Genomic DNA, 6,000 nt, shown 5'->3' with positions numbered 1-6,000 from the left:
TGATTTGCTTTACTTGGTCTACATTGTGATCTTCAATTGACCAGTTAAAATTCTGATGTTTAGAACTAAAGCGAAGAATTTTTGTCTTAGAATAATTTATTACTAATTGTTCCTTCTTGCAGTGGCTTACTAAAACACCCAAAGCTCTTTTTAAACCTATTCTAGTTTGTGATAGAATTACAGCGTCATTGGCATACATGAGTATAGGGAGATGTTTGTCTGCCAGTTTAGGTGCATGTATGTCCGAACCTTGCAGCTGCTGGATTAAACTGTTCACATAAAAGTTGAATAGGAAGGGAGCTAAGATGCAACCCTGTCTAACTCCCCTATTTATGGGTATCTTCCTTGAAAGCTGACCGGTAGAATTAAGCCGTATACAGAGGGTTGAGTTCTCATATAGTTTATATATTAGTAACAATAGTCTTTTGTCAATTGAAGTTTTAGATAACTTGGCCCAGAGAATTCCTCTAGATATAGAGTCAAAAGCCATTCGGAAGTCGATGAAGGCTGCATAGAGGGGTGTTTTCCTCTTATGCACGTATCTTTCTATTAAGTGTTGTAATACAATGCAGTGATCCATTACTGACCTACCAGCAATAAACCCTGCCTGTTCCGGTTCTATAATGCCCTCCTGATCAATCCACTCACACAGCTTGATACATAAGTGTTTTGCATACAATACTTATTACGCTGAGCAAACTTATCGGTCTATAATTGCCTGGGTCGTCCCGCGTTCCTTTTTTGTGTATTGGGACAACAATGGCAAGACCCCAATCTTCAGGGATGTGAGCCGTTCGATCTATATATGTAAATAGTTCTGCCAGAATAGGGGCCCACCAGTCTGTATTAGACAGCAAGAGATCAGGGGGGATATAATCATAGCCAGGCGATTTCCCTCTCTTCCACTGTGCAATTAAACATTTTATTTCATAGATTGTGACCGGGGGCCAGAGAGGTAAGGATGTCGGTGAAATCTCTAGCGATGGGAGTGATGGTGGTTCATTATAAAGTGCCATAAAATATGTCTCCCATTGTGCAGCCGAGATTGGAGATTGTAAATTGGGGCGTATAGAGGCTGAGGTTAGCCGCCAGAAGCCAGCCGAATCATTATTTTTTACAGCGTTTATAACAGCTGCCCAACGTTCTTTCATGGCAGCATTTTGCTTGAATCTTAAGAGAGATTTATACTATTTTTTGCGCTGTAACATTTCCTGCCTCAATTGTAGAGAAGCATTATGTTTAAGACCTTTTGATAACTTTACTAGGGCTCTTTTTACTGCTACGCACTCCTGATCGAACCATTTTTTGTTGCTTTTTGGGAGCTGTCTGGCATCCTTCGAGTGTGATCTAGTCAATAATGGTCTAAGTTGGTGGATTAAAACTTCGTAATTTGCAAATGTATTATCATCGCGTACTGTTAATTGCTCAGTAAACGAGTCAGGATTACAATTCAAATTCCCCAGATACAGCACTAAAAGCTCACGTATCCTCATTCCATTTTCAGAGGTACACCAGCAATTAATTATCTGCGCTGAATGTTGTGACCATTTAATTCTCTGGACTCCTATAGCAATCTCTGTATTACTGCACGCACACACAGTGTTTAATGGTCTTTTAAACTCAGAATCCAACAGGGTACAACTTAGCATAATAGGAAAGTGATCGCTTTCGGGTCTCGGTATTACTTTAAATTTAATTATCCTTTCAAGGAAATCTCGGGATGTTGCTACATAATCGATAGTTGATCGTTTGCTCCCAGAAAAGAAGGTATATTGTCCTGGATGATCACCTTTGACAGCACCATTTAGTAGAAATAAGTCTAAGTTATTGAAGGTCTGCATTAGCATACGCCCTGCATAATTGCCTACCTTATCTATAGAGATGCACGTGAAAATATGAGGGTTAGCATCAGACATTGGGGGGCACAAAGCAATACCGTCAAAGAGTGCCAAATCATTATGATTCAATATTGCATTACAGTCACCCCCCAAAATAAGTGTGGCTGTTGGGTATAAGGAAATCAAATGCTTAAGATATAACTCAGCGGAATTCCACTGCAACCTAACTTGAGTACTGTCTCTCAATATGGGCAAATACACATTGACACAAATCATCTGATGGTTAGAGTATGTTATCAATATTGCCAACATCAAATTTTTATGAGAAGGCAATTTTTTAACTTTAACCTTTAGATCTAAAGAGATAAGAGTAGCCAACCCACCAGAGTTTCTGCCCCCCCCCAACACTTGGGGTAGCTGGAATCAAAAATACATCATAGTTAGGGAGATCAAAACTATCCTTCATCCAAGTCTCCTGTAAGAATATTAGGTCATAACCAGAAATAAAGTTCACGAAATCAGGATCCGTCATTTTTTTACGCCAGCCACTAATGTTCCAAGAAAGAAGCGTGAAATAGTCATGTGATTGTCAATTGGCATTAGTGTATTGGCATGTTGTCACATTGTGCTCCAGGGGGTGCAGGTCTTCTACTGGAGTAAACAGGGCTGAACTCCCCTGAAAGGAATGGTCCAGTTGCGGATGTAATAAGTTTAAAGATTCGTTTACTGAATTTCTAACTGAGGTTGATGACTCTTCATGGCCATCACCACTAGGAGAAGAAGAAGCATATGGTGTTGCAAACAGATATGCAAATTATTCAAAGTGAGGGTCATCCATTAGCGCAAACCTTGTAGTTGGCCTTTGGTTGACATTAGTCATAAATGCATCCAGTCTTTGTGATTGAGCAGCCGAGTCTCTATATTTTAGTTGGAAGTTCCCGGAAAAAGCAATGGAAGTCCTGCGTGGGACCCTATAAATGACCCTATTTCGGAACCGAATGCTTTGTTCTTCGGAAAAAGGAACTCCGTTTCAGCGTTGCATGAAAATTGTCCTTTTGGTCTCTCCACTCCAGCAACTGAGTGTTTGTTAAAAGGATTAGCATAAGATAAGATATGCAAAAAGCACACACAGCTTCCCTGAGGCCAGTTTCCTTTGGCATGAATGATTTAGTTTAGAATGTGTTGTATTGTAATGCAGTTGACTCCATGCTGCTTGTTTTGATAATGTCCAAGAAGTTGCAAGGGGCGGGGTTGAAGGAGGGAGTTTGCTTCAAATCATTCAACAAGTTAGTTAGTTATTCAGTCGCCATTCTCTGCCTTTCTGCCTCATTCAAGAGAGAGAGAGAAAGAACTAGTTTGCATTGCATGTCTCAACTAAAGATTCCATGATGCCATGCTGCCTTGTTGCCAGGCTGCCAAGCTGTCCAGCCTGCTATGGCTGGCTATGCCAGCCTGGGAAAATGGATTTATCTGCTGCATTGCTTTTATGTTCAAGAAATAATTTTTTTTAACCCCCTTGCTGCCTCACTGTGCCTGCTGTGTTTGTCTGTGCCAGCCACCACTGCCCTAGACTGAGTGAGTGGGGAGGTTTGGAGGGAGGTTTGGGGTTGCAATTGAACTTAAAAAGTTGTGTGTTGTTTAGTTTAGAAGTTTAAACAGGAGTTTTGTGTGGGAGGGATCCCCTTCCCCATACTAGTAGGTGGTTAAGGGTAGACTTGTGATTTTAGGTGGTTAAGGGTAGGTGGTTAAGGGTAGCCCTGTGATTTTTTTTAAAAACAAAACATTTCTGTCTTTCCTCCCTAGTTAATTGTATCTATTCTGTTCAATCCATAGTTATATTGTGTCTGCTATTGTGTCTCTCTCTTCCCTTACTGCTCCCTATTTAGTTACGATGTGTGTGTGTATATTACGATGTGTGTGTATATATAAAAATTGAATTCAAATGCCTGCCTAGGGTGGTTTTCTGGTTGTGCTGTATTTGGGGACCTCATGGATGGGCATCCTGGTGGTTCTTTCTCTCTCTCTGTGGACTTATTCTTTTCAATGAAGATTGGGTCATATTGTGACTTCTAGCACCATCATCATTTTTATTCCAACTAGATCAAATAGGTTGTGTGGTGCCACAGGCTCCAATCTGTTGCAGAAAAGTCAAAGAATGCACCAAAAGTTGTGTGCAATTGTTGTCAGGATCATCACTCTTCTACTTGGGTAGGTGGGAGGGGGGGCCAAACCTGGCTGTTCCACTGGCAGAATATTGCTGTTGTTTGCACCTTTCCTTACTTAACCTGCTTTTATGGCTGGGTGCCACAGATGTAGCTGTGTTTCTGTTGCTTGTGGACAAAAATGCTTGTGGGAGGGAGGGCAGGGTACTGTTGTTGGCTCTAGGGCCTTGTCTGCTGCATCTGTGTGATCTTGATTTGGAAACCTTATGCTCTTTGGGGCAGATTTGGGGCAGAAAGGGGGCTTGGGGTGGAAGAGTGGGTCCAGTGGTAGTGCCCCCATGGGTGCCTACCACCACCCAGATTTCAAAGGCATTGGGAAACGGTCTGATTTTTTGTGATCTGTTGAAGTTTGAGTGTCTTTAAGCTTTCTCCCTATAGGGAATAATGGTGGTTTCAGCAGCACCATAACTGCACTTGGGGAGCACTGGGGTGGCCCAGAGCGATTGGTGGTGTAGTGCACAGAGGGTGCCAACCACCCTCATGGGTTGCTAACCCATTGGGGTACTGGGTTTTGTTGTTTCTGAGGTGTTGAGTGTAGATTCTCTGGTAGCATATGAGATTTTCGATGACAAACCATGAATCTACTCTCATATGCTACCAGAGAATCTACACTCAAAACATCTCAGAAACGACAGAACCCAGTACCCATGGGTTAGCAACCAATGGGGGTGGTTGGCACCCCATGTGCTCTACACCACCACTCACTCTGGGCCACCCCGGTGCCCCCCAAGTGCAGTTATGGGGCTTCTGAAACCTCCAGCATTCCTTATAGGCAAGAACCTTAAAGATGCGTAAACTCCATTAAATCTTTAAATATCAGACATCTGCCCAATTCCTTTGAAATAATTTTGGCAACTTCCCTGCCCCACTGGGCACTACCACCCACCCTAATCTGCTCTGGGCCACCCTCCCCCCCCCCAATGTGAAGCTATACTTTTGCTGAAACCTCCATTATTCCCTATGGGGAAAAACTTTAAAAATTCACCAAAAATCAGCCTTTTGCCAAATTCCTCTGATATTTGGGTGGTAGCTTCCACCCACTGGGCACTACCACCCCCACCCACTATTTTTGCCCCAGGGCCATTTTTTTTTAAAAAAAATCCCAAACATTTCAGATTTGGATTTTGCCATTTCGAACAAAGAACAAAATTGGGGTATTACAGATAGGCTAATTTCAAACAAAGAACAAAATGGGGATGTTTCAGATTTGGGCCAAAAACAAAACGCACAACCCTAATTGATAGCACAAGTGTTCCCTTCCCTAGAGTCCACCCCCACCCCACACACCCATAAAACTCCAGCGATTCAAGGTGATATAATATGTATACTGCCACACCTGAATGTTTTTATTGTAACTTTGCTGTATTTGGTCAAAGCTGGTCAGTGACAGAAATAAAGAAGAATGATTGACTGATATATCGCCACCTGGATAGGTCTTCAAAAGCAACAGACATCTCATGTTTGCTGGAAAAGGAGCTTGCACAAGACCTCTGAGCTACACTTAGGTGTATTAGTATTTTACTGAACCAGTGTGATGTGGTTAGAACGTGAGATTTTAACACTTTGGGAACTGTGAGGCACTGTTTTATGGGAACCTGTCTGTCTCCTTTTCTATTATGCTTGCTGTGTGGCTGCCTGGCTGTGGGTTGGGGTCTTGGGTGGGTGGGGGCGGGCTGGGTGGGACTGGTTTGGCAGAAGGGAAAGTGATTTGATTGTGATCCATTTCCCCCCTTGATCCATGATCCTCTTCCAATATGATGCTGCATAACTTTTTATTTTTTATATATTGATATCGTGCGTTTCTTCTGGAAAGCCCAGAATACATAGTTATTTTTATCCTCACAACAACCCTGTGAGGTAGGTTGGGTTGAGAGATAAGCGATTGGCCCAGAGTCATCCATTGAGTTTCATGGCTAAAGGGGATTTGAACTTGGGTCTTC

Source organism: Hemicordylus capensis, chromosome 6, assembly GCF_027244095.1.
Source record: "Hemicordylus capensis ecotype Gifberg chromosome 6, rHemCap1.1.pri, whole genome shotgun sequence".
Classification (NCBI taxonomy): domain Eukaryota; kingdom Metazoa; phylum Chordata; class Lepidosauria; order Squamata; family Cordylidae; genus Hemicordylus; species Hemicordylus capensis.
This window is presented reverse-complemented; position numbering follows the sequence as displayed.